General features: G+C 37.4%; 2 protein-coding genes across 7 annotated transcripts in view; one reads left to right on the top strand and one right to left on the bottom strand.

The window, feature by feature from the left end:
• The window catches only part of IMMP2L (inner mitochondrial membrane peptidase subunit 2), an 861,474-nt gene that overhangs the window by 358,620 nt on the left and 482,389 nt on the right, over window positions 1-20,465 (bottom strand). The window lies entirely within an intron of this gene.
• Window positions 15,128-20,465, top strand: part of LRRN3 (leucine rich repeat neuronal 3) — a 48,881-nt gene continuing 43,543 nt past the window's right edge. Inside the window, exon 1 of the mRNA XM_044992940.1 lies at window positions 15,128-15,428. The gene's annotated coding sequence lies outside the window, so the exon portion shown is untranslated. The remainder of the gene's footprint in view (window positions 15,429-20,465) is intronic.

Genomic DNA, 20,465 nt, shown 5'->3' with positions numbered 1-20,465 from the left:
ATTTTGTATTAATATATTTTATTAGTTTTAGGGGTTTTATCCAAGCAGCTATATGTCATAATGCACTTCAATCTTCAACTTCATTTTATCAGAGATTTTGCAGGTCACATGGTAAGAATGATGACATGTACAACACTGGTAGTAAGTAATCTTGCTGGTATCCCAAATATTTTCCAAAGACTTACTGTCCTCTACTTCTTGTAGTTTTTGATTGGCTTTTCCATGTTTTTTGTAAATAATTAGGGGCCTATTTCATAACCCAATTCACATATGATCCTGTCACCATCTATTATTCAAATTTAAGTTAAACCATTCTATAAAGCCAATTGTTAATGAAACCTTGAACAATGTAGCAGGAAAAGTAAGTTCATTTCAGTCCTCTACTGTAGCGCCTACGCTTTCACATTCCACTAATGTTTCCATCATTGAAAACAAAGGAATTTCAGGATTTAAATATCTGGGATGTTCAACAAATAGTCGGGGGGGTCATAAAAAGTATGAAGGTGAAATAATAAAGTGATATGAATGACAAAACCAGAAATAGCAGAACAAAGGCTGTGACAAAGAATGTGTGCTACCTTATAAAAATATTGTACTACAGTATTCTCCAGTTATGGTCCAAATCATTATAATTTACAATAGTGCTACTGCAGTATTATAGAAAATATTACAAAATATTGCTTTTCTAATATATAAGAATCTATTTCTCAATCTCTTGATTTTGTATAGGATCCATTACTATAGGATCTAAGCTCTTCATAATGAGAATGAACTACATAAATTCCTTCAGAATATCACTGGAAGCTAGAGTTATTCTTAAGTAAGTTTAGCAAAAAATAATGATTTTATTTTCTGCGCAATGTTTTGTAATGATTAGAAAAAATAAGGTTATGGTTATGTTTTATGTATAGAACAACAACAAAAATACTCACTGGAAAGGAGCATCCACAGAGAAATAAAGAGCCTAAGATACAAGCCCGGGATAATATAGTATCAAACTTAATCAGAAAGAAGGTGAACTGTAAGAAGAAACATATAAGAACAGTTCCATATAAAATATTAGTGGCTCCATTAGTCAAGGTAGATCCTTTGATTATACTAACAACAATAGTTTTAGAGACATCTAACTGTAAGACTGGCAAAGAGTATTTCCAGAAATCACTCACTCTGAATAGACCATAAGAACAGCCTCATCACTGCACTGGGTGGAGCATCTCGTACTTTGTCAGGGGAGAAAAGTTAGCAATGGAATGATAGCTAGAACACAGAGCCACCAAAACGGAAAACTTTCTAAAGAATTGTTTTTCTTTTGAAAGAAAATCCATAAATCCAAAGGGGAAAGCTATAGTTGCTTGAAGAGGTCTACTAAGAATAACATGAAAGAGTAAATACACTGCATGGAAATGAAACAAGCTAAATTGAAATTTAAAAAAAATATTTTCCGAAACCAGATATAAAACTCATTTATCATTGTTAGCTAACAATATAAGTAAAATAGCAAGGATGGCTTGTATTTATGAGGCAAATTTTTAAAAATGGAAAAGTTCAAAAATTCAAGAGAATTAACTGTACATTATGAAAAATAATGCTGCTTCCCTTTTTTATCCTTTGCAAACTCCCTGACAACTACTTGCACCCTGCTAGAGGCCTTGGGTAGGCCTATGCTTCTGAATTTTTGAACTACAGAGGTGGTAAGCAGAATAAAACATTTTGAAAACTAATAATTTTTTGGTTGTTTTATTCAAAGGGGAGGTAGGTCCATGAAACTTCAGTACCTTAGAAATATTTAAACTAATGGTATGACTAGATGTATTTAGATAGATAGGAAGATCTAAATACTTTGTTGAATGATAAAGTTCCAGAATAACTGGAGAAAGCGTGATATAGAAACAAAGCATACAATTGGAGAGGCAGAGATAAAGCAAAACTCTCACTCACAGACTTAAAGAGCCAAATTTTCAAAGTGGGCTAAAACCAGAGAGTGAAATCCTGGTCCCACTCAAGTCAATAACAAAATTACCTTCGACTTCAATGAAGCCAAGACTTCAAAGGCTTTCAATTTAATTCATAGGTATCACACATACAAAACTCACAATTGCGTATCTAGTAGGTGAAAAATTAGATGATCCCAACCAGCAAATATCTCTGTGTGCTGTGGCAAATGTATTGGAAAAACAATACAAAAAAACCCCAAAACCCCAGCATGCCAGAGGCATGAAATCAAACTGTGAAATCAAAATCTACCCAAGTACAGACTGAGCAAATAAACCCATGGGCTACATTTTTCAAAACCAGTCTGTCTTCCTCTTTCAGGATCCCTCAGGAAATGGACTTCAAACTTCCTTAGATTGTCACAATACTACTTATGCCAAAATTACAGGTGAAATTCTGACCACACTGAAATCTATGGCAAAACTTCCATTGACTTCAGTTGAGCTAGGATTTTACTCATAGTTTACATTTATCTGTGTTTCTCACTATTATTTATTATGCCACATAGTAAGTTTGTTTTCCAAATGCATAAAAATAACAAGGACCCTGCCTCATAGAGTTTACAATCTGATTTGTGAATTGGCAGGATGACACAAGGAGAAACAACCTAAACACAAGCCACCATTTCTCACTTTTAATGATGTCATTAGACCTCATCCTTAAGTCCTCACTCAGGCAAAAGCAGATTATTATGATTAACTTCATGTATGAACACTTTTTCTGGGAGGGAGGAGAGACAGAGGGGATTAAGCTAATTTGGAATAGAGCACTTTTACTGTGGAATAAAAGCATCCACACATGGAGTTAATCAAGAATAGTTAATCAAGCATACTAATCCAGAATAATTTCCAATGCAGACAAGCCCTAAGGAATGCCATATTGCTGCTATTGCTGGTATCTTCCCACAAGGAAACTAAATGCTTATTTTCCATAAGACCACGCTTTAGCAGAGCCAAAGCCTGATTCCACTGAGCTCCTAGTGTGACACTGGCCAAAAGAACTAATGCAATCCTAGGATGCATAAACTGGGGAATCTCAGACAGGAGTAGAGAGGTTATTTTACCTCTGTATTTGGCACGGGTGTGACTGCTGTGGGAATACTGTGTCCACTTCTGGTGCCCACAATTCAAGAAGGATGCTGATAAACTGGAGAGTTCAGAGAAAAGCCACGAGAATGATTAAAGGATTAGGAAACATGCCTTATATTAGCAGATGCAAAGAGCTCAATCTTTTGATCTTAACAAAGAGAAGGTTAGGGGGCGTCTTGATTACAGTCTATAAATATCTACATGGGGAACAAATAATTAATAATGGTCTTTTCAATCTAGCAGACAAAGGTCTAACAGTCCAATGGCCAGAAGTTGAAGCTAGACAAATTCAGGCTGGAAATCTGGTATGCTTTCTTAATGGTGAGAGTAATTAGCCATTGGAATAATTTACCAAGGGTCATGGTGGATTCTCTCTCACTGACAATTTTTAAATCAAGTACAGATGTTCTTCTAAAAGATATGTTCTAGGCATAATTTTGGGGAAGTTCTATGGCCCGTGTCATACAGGAGATCAGAATAGATGATCATAGTGGTCCTTTCTGGCCTTGGAATCTATGAATCAAGCCTCTGAGCCTTGGTCTACATTACAGAGTTAGGTCAATGAAAGGCAGCTTACATCAACCTAACTATGTAAGTGTCTACTCTAAAATTTTGCTCCTGCTGATGTAAATACCTTGTTACGCCGACTTAATAACTCCGCCTCTATAGAGTTAGTGTCAATGTAGTTAGGCTGATGCAGTGTCAGTGTAGACACTATGTTGCTTATATTGACTGTTGCTGGCTTTCAGAAGCCATACAACAATGCTCAACACTAATAGTACAATTGATACAAGTGGTCCTGGTGAGGACATGCTCTGCTGACACAAGGAGCAAAGTGTACACACACACACACACACACACACACACAAGTGATGTAATTACTGTGGAGGCTGTATGCTGATGTAAGTTAGGTCAACTTAATTTTGCAGTGTAAACATCTGAGACAGATGTTGTGCAGCATTTAAAAGCAAGGCATCTGCATATCCATCATAGAGAATGTCATCAGACAATTACAAACTGTAACTTTCTATTGCCAAAAAAATATTTCTATTTCTCAAAACTCTTGATAAAACTTATGAAGCTTTTAATAATGACAGGATTCAGATGATGCTAAAATAAGAGATGTTTGGTGGTTTTAACAAAAAGCCCTAGTAAGTATTACAGAGCCTTCTTACCCTAGATCTCTTTTCAAAGGATTTATTAATCATATTGTTTAATGATCATGACACTTTTACACTCAGCTAACACAAGAAGAGTTAGTAATTCACAGTTACTAATAGGTGTAAGAAATTGCATGCTTGATAGGATACTTGATTTTAATACCTTGACCTTTTTTGCACCCTGTCCAGTTGCTTTGTGTGGAGGCAGGTTGATTACTGCACTTAACTCTTTAGTGATTTGTGTTTTGAGGACAAAGATGTAATTTGTTGTCTGAGTACTTTCAGTATTGGAAAAAAAAACATTTGTTACTTAGGATGGCTTGGAAAAGCAATAAAAACTATTAAGAATAATGGATAACACTTGTGCCTTGCCTTAGCCAAGATCATAAAATTTTGAAGTCAGTTTAACAGAAGCCTTCTACAGAGCATTTTTTAAACATGAAAATAAGAATGGAAAGTAAGTAAGTAAATATAAATTATATGGAGAACCTCAGTATAAAGTAATGACGACAACATTTTGGAGTACTTATTGAACACTTTGTAGAATCATAATTTATTCAAGGCACTGAACAGTTCAAAACTTATACAGACATAGGGCATTTAGATAGTTGGTATCATCAACACTTCAGAATCATGAGACATAGACCCACTGGAACTGGTGAAGAAAAAAAGAAAACAACAATAGTAGGCAGGTAGGATGACAAGTAATAACTTCCTCCACCAGTTAACTGGGACATCACAAGAATATAGTGTGAGCAGCAAGATTGGCCTTAGCATTATTTTGCTATTCCTGAAAAACATTTTACCACCACTGAGGCACACCCCTGTCCTGGCTCCCTTTACACCTCAAAAAAATCCTTCACTCCAAACTTAGGTGGTCAGTCACAATTTAACCTGTCCATGTTAACCTCCCTTCTAAACTCAAGGGCTCAGCTATCTACTGTTAACAGCCTCTCAAGTTCACAGTATCTATCACCAAATAATACTGTGCTAGCTGTATCTAAAGTGGCTGTTAATCTTTTCAAAGGTTTCCATCTCAGATAGTTTAAGTTATTAGTTTCATCTCCTTTGCCACAATACTGATGGAAGTCATGGACTAAATCCCTATGCATTAACTTGGAAATGCAGGAATTAGCTTGTAATGGCAATGATCAATGTTACCATACACTCAGGCCTGGTCTACACTTAAAAAAATCAGATTGACCTGGCTATGTCACTCATTGGTGTGAATAATTTTCCGACCTGAGCACCGTAGTTAGGTAAACTTTAACTCTTCGTACAGACACTCTAGACTGACAGAAGGATTCTTCCCTCAACCAAGTTATCTCCTCTCTAAGTGGCGGATAACCTCCTTCAATGGAAAAATCCCCTCCATCAATGTAGGAAGTGTCCACACTACAGCAGCACCGCTGCAGCGCCATTGTTGTGCTTCTGTAGTGGCTATAGAACAGGAGTATCCTGAGGAGTACCCTTAGAATAGGTGTGCCCTTGTTTCTTGCTGCAAGCAGAAATATAACAATAATAAATATCAGTCTTTTTAGTGTCCCATGAGACGTTGTGAATCCACACAATAAGAAAACAGAAAACAAATATAACCAGTCTAGGAGTAAAACAACAAATACACTCTAGAATATTAAAAATTGATATTTCTTAGCAGACACAATACAGCTCTGTGTCATTTAAAGTCGTCTACTCTATATCACCCAGAAGTATTCAACTGAGTCAGGCCAAGGACATTTTATCTTCACCACAGCTGTCATTCTTCCTCTCTTCCACAAGTCAGGGAGTTAAATGAAAATCTATATGGGACCATTTGCTTATTAATTGTGGGAAAATAAAAGCCAGCTACTCCATATATACCAGCTTCACAACAATTCTCTTGTCAGCAACAATGTCACCTGAACTACTAAATATATACTCAGAGTAAACACTCTGTGGACACATCAGACCCCACAAACAGCTGGCAGCTTTAGGCTCCTCATTTCAAAATGAATTGAACAGTCATCACCTCCACCAGAAAAAAAAAATAGCATTGGCAGAGCATGTTTGTATTTTCAGAGGAAATCAGCTGTCTATAGACAAACCTAGCACCATCTTTGATGTTATATGATTCCATGGAGTCATGTAGAAGTCCGAGGACAATACTGAAGGATTTAAGTAATGTGATATATTTTTCTGTCTATGTATTCAGACTTATGTAATGTTTGCTAAGCTAATTCAGGCACTGACTTTGGAAAAGCTGATTAAGAACATGCTAAGATTTCCCCATTACTCACCTCATGTAGGTAAGGGAAAAAGCAGGACGTAAACCTGTTTGCAATATTCTTTGATTACATGCTTCCTGCTAAAAGAACAAGGAGTACTTGTGGCACCTTAAGAGACTAACACATTTATTTAAGCATAAGCTTTCGTGGGCATCTGAAGTGGGTTTTAGCCCACAAAGCTTATGCTTAAATAAACGTGTTAGTCTCTAAGGTGCCACTAGTACTCCTCATTCTTTTTGCTGATACAAACTAACATGGCTACCACTCTGAAACCATGCTTCCTACTTTAGTTCATGAACACTCATGATCTTTGAGTGTACATAGCAGAACATGTCTTAACAGTCAATGCCTTCAGATTCAAATACCTACATTTGAGTATATTAACTGAGCACTATGCAGTTAATAATAGGGGGACATTTTAATTCAATTTTAAGATGGGGTTTGATTCAGAGTTGTTGGCCAACATTTCTGTGACCTGGATGAACATTTTGGGCAGCTGGAAGCTTGGCTTACCTGTATGAAATGTAAATGTATTTATGTGTATATTTGCAGTTACCCTTAACAATGGATTGAGCACTGTTGCCAAAATCATAGACACTCATTTCCAAGGGAATGTTTGATCAACTGTGGAATCCACAGACAGCATTATCACCACAATTTTGCCCTTGTTATTACAGCAGTACCTTCTTTTATTTCAAACTAGTATCACATTTTGTTTCGGAGAGTAAGAGTATGTCTACACTGCAGCTGGCAGCTTGCCTCCCAACCCAGGTAGACAGACATGCACCAGCGCTGCTCTAGCTAGATCATTAAACATAGTAGTGTGGACTTTGCAGCACGGGTGACAGCACGGCTAACTACCTGAGTAAAGATCCAGGGAGTTGGACAGGCTTGTTCCTGGGTAGCTAGTCTATGCTGCCACCTGTGCTGCAACCATCCACACTGCTATTTTTTGCATGCAAGCTCACAGCATGTGTCTGTCCACTTGGACTGGAAGACATGATACCAGCTGGAGTGCAGTCATACCCCAAAGCATTCATGGTCCATCCTTGGAGCTACAAAAGTTGCATGCTGAATTCTCAACAGTGTCATAACAAGGGAGAAAAGGAGTATAGGTCAGAAAATCTGCTTTACCTATTTTGTTTACTAACACGTGGTCAGGAAAAGCCTTCTGATTTTTAAAGGATCTGTGAAATATTGTGCACACACACACACACACACACACACACACTACCTCTTGCACAATATTGTTAGATTGAATTTGTTAAAGTTGTGGTATTTTAAGCCTCTTTTGTTTCCCCCATTTCTTTCTCAGTGCCATAATGCAATCCTCGTGGTTTGAGCACCAGACTTCAAATGAGAGATCTATTCAAAGCATGTACAGACAAAATAAGTGGTTTCCTTAGTAATGGGAACTATGTGAAAGCCTTTGAAATAGCCCTCTCCCAGTAAGTCCCTCCCCCACCCAGTTTATTAGTGCACAGATAGGCTCACAAAAAACATCATGCAGCTTGCGAGAATCCCTAAGGTCTGTGATGGCAAAATTATAGCGAGTGGAGGAATATTTATTGCATTGCTAATTAAATACAAATGTAATATGTCTGTGTCCTTTTTAAAAATCATTTTCTAGATCTGTGGATTGAAAACCCAAAATTATATACCATAATTACTAGTCAATTCATTTCAACATTTATTACATGTATATATATTAAACTGTATTTGATCTAAACTAGTATTCTGAGCTAACCATACTCTCAACATGTGCTGCACATATCCTGCCTGTTCCTTGTTGTTCCTAGTCCATGCCATAACAATTATCCATGAAGTAAGTTTGAGTTTATGCTATTGATAAGGGAAAAATCATTATTTTACTTTTTTTGAGCTCAGAAGTAAATAAAATCATAAGGATATCACCTCTACAGTATCTAGAATGTGGTCCTGTTTATACAGGTTTCCAAGGCAGCAATATAGCTCCCATAAAGACAACTGCAAATTGTAAATAATCTAGAATCACTATTATCTTCAGTCCTCAGTCCCATCCCTACATAACATTGCAGCTAGAATACTACGATAAAATAGCATTAATCTGATTTTAGCCAAAAAAATAGGAAAATCACATCTGAAATTCTGTCCTTAGGAGTGACAACCAATATAGACAGGTACACATAACGAATAAGCTTAATATTGTTTTGGGTAAATGTCCCATAAAAACTAATCAATACTCCAAAGAAAAGACTGTGACAGAGTTAAATGACATCTACATTCCTGGATTACCTACCAAGAAAAAAACAAGTGTACACCCTTTATTATTGAGGTGAGAATATCTAGTATGTCACCTGTTTGCATTCCTGATGTATTCAGACATTTAACTACATTGCTAAAGTCTGGAAAAGATGTGAACCCTCACAACTACACCCAGAAAAGCATCCTCTCCTATTTCATCCAGAACTCAGTGCACACTCTCATTCCTCTCCCTTACATCAGTAAAAGATCTGTAGCAGGTTCCCTTGATGGGTTTCTGCTGGTTCCATTAATCTCCTCCTTCAAAGCTGGTGTACATTGCATTCGAGAGCACATCAAAACTGAATGTGTAGATGCTAAAACTCAGAAAAGACATAGGTGAATTTTGCAAAATATCATTCAACTTTGTGTCTTGCATAAGTGAGCTTCAGGGGGATGAGAGGAGGAGAATTGAGGTCCCTCTGGTTTCTCCTTAACCAAACTATCATTTAGGCAACTAGGTTTGAGTCGGTTCTTCTGGTGACCAATCCTTACTTCTGAGGTTATTCAATTAAAATAACTTTACATCCTCAGATTAATTCACCTCATTAATGGTGTGGGAAAAGCAATGGGAAGATACAAGTTACCATCAATTGGATGACCTTCTGATAAATGCCACCTCCTCAAATGGCATAAGTCTTCAAAGAGCATAGTTTTATAATAAACCTGAAGAAAAACTTCCTAATCCCCTCTCAAGCCATAGGTCACATCAGAGCATACCTCAAAATGCCACTGTGGGTTGTAATTAACCCTGCAGAGAAATTCTTGACAATAAGACTCCACCTTCTTTTCTGGTTGCTGCAGGTTTTATCCTTTTGGTGTTTTCACCTGAATCTCCAAGGATGTCCCACAAGAGCATCAGGCTGAATCTCAAAGACTTGAGGTTCCTGTCTCTTTTAAAGGCCTCTAAACCTGTCATCACATCCTCAAACATTAAAGGGTCGTTGAACTGTCAAACATACTGGCTGAGCCACTGAGAACTGTTCTCTGGGGAACAGTGGTTTCTCTCTGAAGTATTATTTGTGACTTAGATCAACAGAAACATTCCAACTTCCTGCTCCCAACACAGGCACCAAATGGCCAAGAAGATGGAGGCGTTCTCCTTTCCTTGATCAGACCTTCTCTCCACTTTTACTGCTCTGACACAGCTCAAGAGCGTGAAAGATATGCAGCACTGCAGTTTGAAGTGTACAAAAACTGAAGGTGGAGGGTTGATCATCAACTTGTGAATACCCCAAGGATAGATAATAGGCAAAATGGCACAGCCACAAATTGATATGGCCTATCTGTGATGAATGATAATGAGAGGGATGAATGGGGCAATGGAGATATGCCTTTTTCAGAAGGATGGAGCATGTGATAATTTACACTACCTGACAATCTGTCCCTAAGAATCTTGAATAGAACTACAAGACCCTCTCTGGAGGAGAAACCTGGAAATGGTCTCTATGTCTAGTACATTTCAGCTCTATTATCACTATTATATACTTTGTCAGACTGACAGGCAAATTGATGAAAAGTAAGTGTGTGTGTGTGTAAGAAAAGTCAATTTTGGAGATGGAAGAGAATTTGCTGCCCTTGTTCTATTGAACCTAATACAGTTTGACTGAGGCTGTTGAGAGAACCTTTACATTCTGGATGGGTCCTATTCCAAATCCAATAATTTTGTCTTGAGGAAAAAGCATTCTTGTGTTTCATTTTCAACCAAACTGTCTTTGTCTCAAGAGAACTAAAATCCTTCAGTGTCCAGTTCTTATAAATCATACATTCATTAATATAATTAATATATGATGAGTCAAACATCTCAGTCATATCCCTCTGAAGTGGATGAGGAGATCTCTCTGTCTTCAGACAAAGATCTAATGTCAAACACAGCTGAGGCAAAATCAGTTTTAAAGTGAAATAAGGAGTACACTGTGCTTGAAAACATATGAACCTCTGGTTCTTAAGTTCCTCTATGTTCTGGCTGCTTTGCACCACTGTAGCTCCCTCAGGATTCCCCTTCAATAAGGGAATTCCCAGGTGACACAGAGAAGCAGTGCAGTCTCGATTCCACTCTCTCTCAGCCCCCAATGAAGGGACATGTTATAAGGCAAGGGAATATGGACAGATTCCTGGTTGTCGGAATCCACACTTAGGGCCAGGGGCAGTTGGCCATACATTAAAGTAGTTCTGACATTTTTCCAAGCTGCACCAGGAACCAGACCAGTTCCAGTGCAGAACACATTCAGACAGATGCCTTCATGTCAATCTTGCAGACAACTTGCCCTCCCTGCGCTCTGTTGACTGCAGTTCTGGCATAACCCAGGAGTTTATTTTGAATTCCAACATATGAAGCACAGTTGCCATTTAATTAAGAACTTGAGCACACCTGGAAACATGCAAAACTCCCATGGTTATCAAGTTAAGCAACAGATTATTAACTAAGTCCATATTCAACCTCACTTAAGTCACCTTCAGATTTTAAACATATCTTACATGAAATTTAAACATATGAGAAATTGGCCTTTATTGTGCTGCTCACTAAGGTCCTGATCTTGCAAATACATAGATTTAGGTGGGCTCTTACACCCATATAGAGTCCCGCTGAAGTTCATGAGTCTTTACATGGATGTAAGTGTAAGTCCATAGGGATCCCTTTTACAGGACTGTGGACTACATTTCTTGGGTCCTTCTGCTTAATCGCCGTCCTTTTAGTGTCAGTAACCCTCAGTACTTGTCAAAGGAGGAGTTGGTGGCAAGACCCATATTTAGGTTGCCTAACTCTTTCCATATAAAAGATTCTTGCAAGCATTTTTATAAGCTCTAATACCAGCAACACTTTGAACTTCAGAAAAAGCTCTGGGGCTAGAAACATGCCTTTCCCTCCCCGCCCCACTTAAAAATCTGTTCATGTTTGGCTGAAATATAAACTATTAAAAATCACCAATCCCCTTCCCTTGCTCATGGTCCTCAGGAAAATTTTGCCAAAGTGCGACAGTAATATGTGAACATTGACATTCTAAAGCTGGGCCCGTGCCACCACACAAACAGCAGCACACATGCTGTACTGGAAACTCCTGTGAGCTGCTGGATCAATTATAGAGAAAGGTTGAGGAGTGAGCCAGGCAAAGCTGCCATTATTCACCACCACAACCCTCCCCGAATACAGTACTTGGCCCCAGTGGCCACCCTCCCTTCTGGGACACCCCTCAACTCTTGCGGGAGGATGGAGACAGAGAGAGCTGAGCATAGATTCCCCAACCAGACTCAGCACATAGCCCCAGTGGCCCATTTCCCTCTTCCCCACCAAAGATAACAGGCTTCTCCTGTGGTCAGCTACAGTTAGTTCTGTAGATCAAGCTGTACTGAAGATTCAGGTGTCATACCCTGCTGGCGATGCATACAGTCGTAAAAAATAGAATTTATTTCTATCTTTTCCCTTTAAACAACCTAACACATAGAAAATTACATACATAACCTACATTAAGAGAATGTTGCTTAGATTGCAAAAGCACTCAAAAGTTAGGAAATGTCAGATTTACAGTTGCCCATGCAAACAGTTCAGCCCCCTTGTGTGTATGCATTATTTAGCATTACTTACATAATCACAAACTATGTTTTCCACAGAACCGCTCTCTCATGCAGTTCACGGTGGATGCAAAAGGAGGCAGAATCAAGGTTGCATCGAAACCTTAAATCTGGCCTTTCCTAACTTTCAAGTGTTTGACTTTGCAACCTAAAAAACATTCTTTTAACATCTTTTTTTAGTATGTAATTTTCATTAAGCTTTCTAAGCACTTCTGCTTATCTCTTCAACATAGTTCTGTGTGCATTCAGAGAACTAATTTCCAAATAATGCCAGTAATAAAAGTTCTGTCACCATCAACTCTCTTAACAACTGTAAACATACAACCCATTAATAGTCCAGTAAAGTGATTCTCAACCTTTTCCATACTATGACCATATGTTACAACTAGGAAAAAAAAAATTCAGCCTCCCTCCCTCACTATAGAGAAGAGTGGTCACAACGCCCAGATTGATTACCCTTCCTCTACTGCACCAAAGTACCTCTCCATTTCAACCAATAATTATTGAGTTTGTTCTGATGTCTCACTCACCTAGTATGTAAAACCCACTGAAAACAAACTCCATTTTAGTGTATGCACACCTTATTTTCTCCCTCACTCTGCCCCTCACCTCACAGTCTGATGAAAAAAAAATGCAGAGTGAAAGCTAATAAACTATATATAAATCTGGTGAAATAAATTATGTTGCTATTTTAAAACTACCAAACATGTTGGTGAAATCAGCAGGAAAAGAGCTTCTAATGAACCTTAATCATCATAATTGTATCAGTTATAAAAAGTATTTTATGTTGCAAGCATTTTGAAAACATCTTTAAAAAAATCTTTAGTATTAGCTGAAATGAAAATTAAATTATTTCTCTTCTTTGATATAATTAAAGTATATTCTTATATAAATATCAGTTAAACTGTAGTTTCATATACATGTCAATCAAGGAGGTATTTTAATTACATATCAAAACTTACTTTCCTTATGCAAGTGCACGCTAACTGATTTAATTATTTAGCCCTCCAATTATATAGTCCATATCAATCAACCAAAATGAAGCACTTAAGTAGTAAAAATATAATCTGAATTTCATATATCAAATCATTGCATCATTTTTGCATGATTCTCACACACTATATGTTACTTAGAAAACTGAAGTGTACAGCTCTTAGTATTCTTGAATGATTCATTGAAATTGTGTGTGTGCACATGTGCATGTATATAAAAATGAGACCTGCACATATCTTTAAACATGAAAAAGATGTTCTCATCATTAAGAATAAATTCAGCATTAACATATTTTTGAAAAATCAAGATGTGTGTTTCATTATAGCTACTACTAATGTAAGTATCAGCAAGGAATGTGTGGGTTTTGCACCTATTTGCTCTTAACATGTTACTCCAAAGTGACTTTTATTCCAAGTATTTAGCAGTATTTTTAAATCATATGTTATAAAATAATCAACTTCATAAAGCATAAAACCAATTCCTCGGGGAATTAATGAAGCCTATAATCTAAGATTCAATGTGATACTTTGTGCTCACAAAACAATAACTATTATTTTAATAGTACTGTGGCATTTTGTTGCTGTTTCATTTAGGAAACAGATATTGATCCCTCATGCAATTAGACATGACTGTCAATCTTTCTTCAAACAAAACTGAAGAAAATGAAATGAAAACCACATTTCATTTTATTCCACTAGAGGGTGGTCTGTATCAGTCAGGGTTATAGTAGGAAATTTATGCAAGACAAATCCTTTCTAGTTTTGACCTGTTGATAAACAGGTCTTTATAGTCCACTATTCTTTGTCCCCCGTTACAAAGTCATTTCTTTACATGATAGGGTATTCACAATGAGACCTTTTTTTCTAAACAAGGTCTGCCTAATTGTTGTTGTTTGGAAAGTAAAGTGGTAATACATTTTCAGAAAACAAACCTTTTCTGAACTGTTCTGTAACCTCAGAAGCCTGCACAGATATATACTATAGTTTGCCTGCCTTTTATTTACAGAGTTAAGGACAAACACAGTGTCTGTGCCACTGCAATAGTCCCCAAAGTACTAAAGAAAATATTATAAGGAGGAAAAAAAAGAAAATTCTGTGCAGTCAATTGCTTCACTTTACTAAATGGACAGACAATAACCAGTGAACTGGACAAGAGCGGGGAAAAAACAACGATTTTTAAAAAAAACTAATCTGTTCTTCATTTTATTAATACTACATTTTACATTTGTAAAATTGATTTTTAGCCAAAGCACATAAAAAACTTTAATATTCTATCTTTAAAAAAGGGGGAAAGAAAGAGATTGGTAAATCATCTATACTGTCCAAAATTAAAAAATATAGCAAAAGATACAGGAAAAAGAAAATGCTTTACCAAATGACTTCAATCTGTATGTGGTGTCTTTTGAACTAAAGCAACCTGGTTAAAGTTTAGTGATCTCTGATCAGTTGCTTTGAGCATAGATACCCTTCTTCTAGCTCTTAAAGATTAATTTAAATATCCTACATTGTCTCACAAAAATATGAAAGCATTGCTCCATGCCCTCCCCAAATCAGAAGAGATACCCAGAAACATATAAAGACTTGTTCCCTTTATTCATACCCTAAGCAGCAATGTCATATAACAGACAGGATTTTTCAGCCAACCAGACTGGAGCAGCTGCGAGTGCTACATCTTGGCACTCTGAAGCTATTGGCTCCTCTCTGGGGAGTGGAGGATGTTCAGTTATTAATGACCGCTGAACAGGCAGCACCATGTCAGTGTGACAACTGATCGGGTGAACGATGCAGCTCTAACCACCATGGAAACAAGGAGAAATAAGGAGAGCTAGCAGGCATCTTTCTCTTCACTGGATTGTGAACCTCAGTCAGCCAGCAACAGAGCTCTGACAAACGTAAGGGATCTCAGCTGGCAGCACAGAGATTCTCTCATTTTGTAGGATATCTATAGATAAATGTATCATATACTATATATACATGCAACTCGTCAGACCCTGGCATTAACACAAATATGTGGTTACCTGCACTAAGGAATCCAAATATACAGATGCAGAAGTCCTCCAGCACTGAAACTACTCTTCCAGGGTAAGTTTTTTTATATATATAATATGACGTGTTCTATTGTTTATATTTTCATTTACACAATCCCCCCTTTCTTGTTTCCTTCAACTTATTCTATTCGACTCTTTCCAAATTTAACTTTACGTTCAGACTACAAATGCAACCAGCTTTGGCCCACGGATAATCTAAATGTGTTTGCAGGTCTCTTAGATGTGTGCATTTGCTAGCTTGAAAGAACATCAAAGGGTTTTTTTTAAAAAAAAGAACATTTCCCCCAGTCTTTGCAATGCAAAATCAAATTAAACAGTTTCTCCATGTTTTGAAACCAATAAAACAAGATACAGGACAGCTATTTTTCCTCTCTCTCTCCAATGGTTGGATTAAGGCAAATGCCATTGTATGTCAAGTCCTAAAGCCACTGAGCACCGAAGCTGAATGAGCATATCACAAACAGTTATTGAATTTCTGCCAGGCTACATCTTAGGGATTGTGGCAAATGACTTCCCCTAAAAAAAATCCCCTTAACAGTCAGAAGGGACAGTGTGAAGCTCTGATTGCTACTGTAGCTGGAACTGATACATGCTAGGTAAAAAGGATAACATTAAGCAAAAGAGTTCTAATCTTCTTTGGTAATTAACAAGACCACAGCAGGGTGGCTCTAAAGTACATTTTTCATTTGAGAAGATTGTTGTTCAAATCAATTGCTATATTTCCCCTAGCCTGTTTTTCTGAAGGCTTTTCAGTTTATTTTTTAAGAAAATGTCTTTATTTTCATATGTCTAGTTTTTGCCCAGTGTTGCTGAGCAGAATGAGAAGAGCCTGGCACGGGGGATTTTTTTTGGGGGGGGGGGGGGCGGGAGGAACAGAGGGGGGAATAAGAGCTAAAAATTCTCCATATAATCAATATGAAATATCATGCTTGCTTTAATGTTGCTTAGTATGTGTACTTGTGTCTCATACCTTTCACCCAATATAAGCAAAGGCTTTAGTATAATAGTATAACTCCCTTAAGATGAAAACATGTTCAGTAAAGTCCATCAGCATACATGGACCAGTGACTTAGGCAGCAGTGAAAGCTAGGTTAAGAGATTTTACTTCGTACCCATGCAAAGGGGAGGTTGGCTGTCTAATGTGTGCTTCCAAAGCTTTCTACATAGCTTTTCTGTTTTATGGAATAACACATAGGTGTTAAAGCAGTTCACTCCTGTTCACCCTACAAAAACACCAACAGGAATCTGCTCCTCTGTAGCAACGTAATTATTTGCTTGTACAATTGCAACTGCAGAGTTATTGTTTGTTTCTCAAATTACAGTGAAGACAAACATGAAAAGACAGTCAAGTGCTGCATACCTGTCACCTCATAAATACATCAGAAAAGGGGTAGTGTAACAATATGTACAGGAAGATGTCAGTTAATTCAGATGACCTTTGTAAATGATGACAGTAAAGCAGCTCTGACAATATGCCACAGCATTTCATTTTCCCTCTGGAAAATAAACGAGCTTAATAAGAGGTTTCTTTTCAGAGTGCAAAATGAAAGGTACTGAAGCATAGCTCCCGTTATTGGCAAACTTGCTTTATGAATGGAAGTCTGTTTAAAACATACAGGTTTATCATACAATGTGAAATATAACTTCTGCTTTTATTACTTAAATCTACCTTTTCAGTCATCATGCAGAGAGGTTTTTTTGTTTTTGTTTTTGTTTTGGTTTTTAGTTGTTTAAAGGAGAACTGCAACCCTCTTGTTTTGTACTGGTACAATATGTGGCACTGCATTGAGGAAAGAACTCGTATTGTTTCTTCTTGTTATATGCAGAGTACTACTTGCATGAAAACTTTTTCTGCATTATATGTCACAATCCAGAGTTCTGAATCTTTACTTTCACTCATATTTTACATAATCATACCATTAAAAGTTAACCTTGATAACTTTAAACCTAAGATCCACTGTTCTTTTTTGACACATACACTAGTTCACATACTGTTACACTATTTACAAAGATCTTCCAGCTTTTGAAACATGCATTCATTCCAATTACTCATGAATACACAGGAAACATAGATGTCCTGATAAACAACTAAGACTTCTTACCCATTAACCCAGCCATACTATATGGTGACCTTATATTATGGTTAATACTCCCTAAAGCCCCCTGGTATAATATCACAGTGTCAGAGACAATGACTGGCTGATATTGTTATGGCAACCCTCGAAGTACCCCCTTTCAGAGATGGTAGATTTGGGAATTACATCACAATTCCTGTTTGGAGTACCTAGGAACATGTGGGTATTTTCGTTTTCTACCAGATTAGACCAGACCATCTGTAACATGCTGCCACCTGCAATGCATATACAAAATATCATGCATAATCCTTATTAATAGGTTTAGCATAAGAAGCTTTATGAAAATATTAATATACTGCAACCCACTTGTGATTAACAAGGGACACAGGAGGACAAAACTCAGACTTTGTGTAAATCAGAGTAATTCAAATTAATGCAGGTGCAACTGCTTTCTCTGAATTTGACCCCTAATCTTAATGATGCTAATATGGATTCCAGGAGCAAACATAATTCTGTTTTATTGGTCAAAAAGAACTTCTATCACTTTAACTAGCTGGCAGTTAAAGAGCTCATTCAATAGCTAAATTTTTATAGAAGCTCATGTAATAGAATAAGATAAGCAGTAAAAAAACAAACAGCCTGGTGTAAGATAAGCACTATCTTGCTTCAATAAGGAAAGCCTCCAGATAAAGGCAATTAAACATAATTTGATTTCTTGCATTGTATTAAGACATTTTTAGCAGGTTATGGGGTATCAGAAATATAGTTCAGTTACTCCACTAACTCGTGTATCCCTCTTCCACCCAATAACATATTAAGGTGAAGAAAAGCATAAAAATCAGAAGGCATAGTTAATATCTCTAGAGTATTATCAGAGACACTTTGTAAACTCTTCTACCTTATACTCTGAAAATGTTACTAACGACAAACTACAAAATGGGATATGGAAAACTGATTTGACGTAAATCACTCATAACATTGTTTTTTGTTTTTGTATTTTTGAAATAAAAGATTTCTCAAAAAAGGTCACCTTTTCAAATATACCTAGACAGTTCTTCCTGTATAATACACTCAAGGCAAACTGTTATTTAAAAAAAACAAAAAAAACTTGTAAATTTCCTTTTAATAAGAGGGCTGTGGTTACATACATAGATCTGGGAAGATATTTCAGTAAGCAATTAAAATGTTTTACTTTACTGAGTGGAAATGCCATCGGAACATGAGAAGAAACAGTGTAGCAGATGCCATTAAAGGTCATTAGGTGCATCAGTACTAGCAAGAAATCAATATTGTTCATTGTAAGTCGGAAAATGCAGTACATGCTATTTATTTATTATACTGAGCAGTTTGTAAACAGCTATTATTGTAAGTCAACTATAGGTCACAATGAGTATTCATCAATGTTTTTGGTATCAAAAACACTTTTTAGAAATCCACAGTCTAGATCAGCAGTTCTCAACCCATGGCCCACATGTGACCCAATTAGCACACAGTTGCGGCCTATCTGTGTGCTAAAAAAATTCTAAATTTGCACTCCCGGGAGCTGGTGAGAGCTGCAGTGGGGCAGGGTGCGGTAGAGTGAGGCTCTGGGCAGGTGGGGGGGGGCGCTCTGGGCAATGAGGGTGTGGGGCCGCTGGAAACAAGGGGTTTGCGGGGATGCTGCAGCACCCCCAGGTTTTAGCTCCTGGCCCAGCTCTGTGGAGGTGTCTCTGGGCCGGGGGGGGAGGGGCTGGGGGAAGGGAGGGACACTGAGCATAGGTGGCGGGGGGAGGGGGTTGAGAGGGGTGCTGTGCTTCTCAACCTGCAGCCCACATAACACATTGCAGGCCGCATATGCAGCCCACAATGATAAATAGGTTGAGAACCGCTGATCTAGATAAACTGTAAGGTTACAAAGACACAATTTGAAAGTAATAGACATACTTGATATCACTGATATCAACCTCCCTAATATAGGGCCATTTCCTCCCGTGGGATTGAATGGCACACATTCAGCGAAGTGAATGCAGCAATATCGATTTGTATCCGTTGAGGATCCCTCCTGAATCTCAACAGGGCCATTCCCACCTTAGGCTTTAGGTAAAGTAGTTGTGGTCCTAACTGTTGAGGAAGAATAATATGGTGAGAGTGAAATACACAGTAACTGCAATTTTTTCAAAAGGCTTGTTAACTTTAACCTCTCCAGTATCAGAGGGGTAGCCGTGTTAGTCTGGATCTGTAAAAGCAGCAAAAAGAGTCTTGTGGCACCTTATAGATTAACAGACGTTTTGGAGCATGAGCTTTCGTGTTGCATCCGACTAAGTGGGTATTCACCCACGAAAGCTCATGCTCCAAAACGTCTGTTAGACTATAAGGTGCCACAAGACTCTTTGCTGCTTTAACCTCTCCAGATACTCCAGATATGTTTGCACTAGTTGAGAGCTATGTTGAAAGATTCAAGAAGTGAAATAATAATAAATTTTTATTCATATACACATAAAATGTGGCACTATATAGTAAAACACCTAAAATCCAGTATAAAGTGAACAACAAAGAAAAAAACAGACTCCATTACTGGCTGTTGGAGGAGCAGTCCTTTCCCATTATTCAAAGACATTTTCAAAGGCGTCACTTGATAAACAACATTTATCAGGCCGGTTTTCCTTCAACTTTATGCTTAGTCTTAAATTATGAAACATTTGGAATCCGGCTTATTCTTGCATCTCTCTCATTCTTCCCACTCCCAGTTCTACTTATCAGTTTGCCTTGAAAGCAATTCACACTTATAAATACATTCAAATGATCCAATTTTGAATGGAAATATAAGTCAAAGCACACAATTTGTACATTAAACAATGAAACGTTGGTACAGTGCAATATGGAAACATTTCTTCTTGGTCTAACATTTTTCTCCATTAACATATTTTCTTTTAGACAGAACATTTTCTGTAGCTGCTATGCCATAAAGTAAACTGGACCAAAACCAAGTGCTGTGGGCTTCACATTATTTTTGTTAT

Source organism: Mauremys mutica, chromosome 1 (assembly GCF_020497125.1).
Source record: "Mauremys mutica isolate MM-2020 ecotype Southern chromosome 1, ASM2049712v1, whole genome shotgun sequence".
Taxonomy (NCBI): domain Eukaryota; kingdom Metazoa; phylum Chordata; order Testudines; family Geoemydidae; genus Mauremys; species Mauremys mutica.
This window is presented reverse-complemented; position numbering and strand designations above follow the sequence as displayed.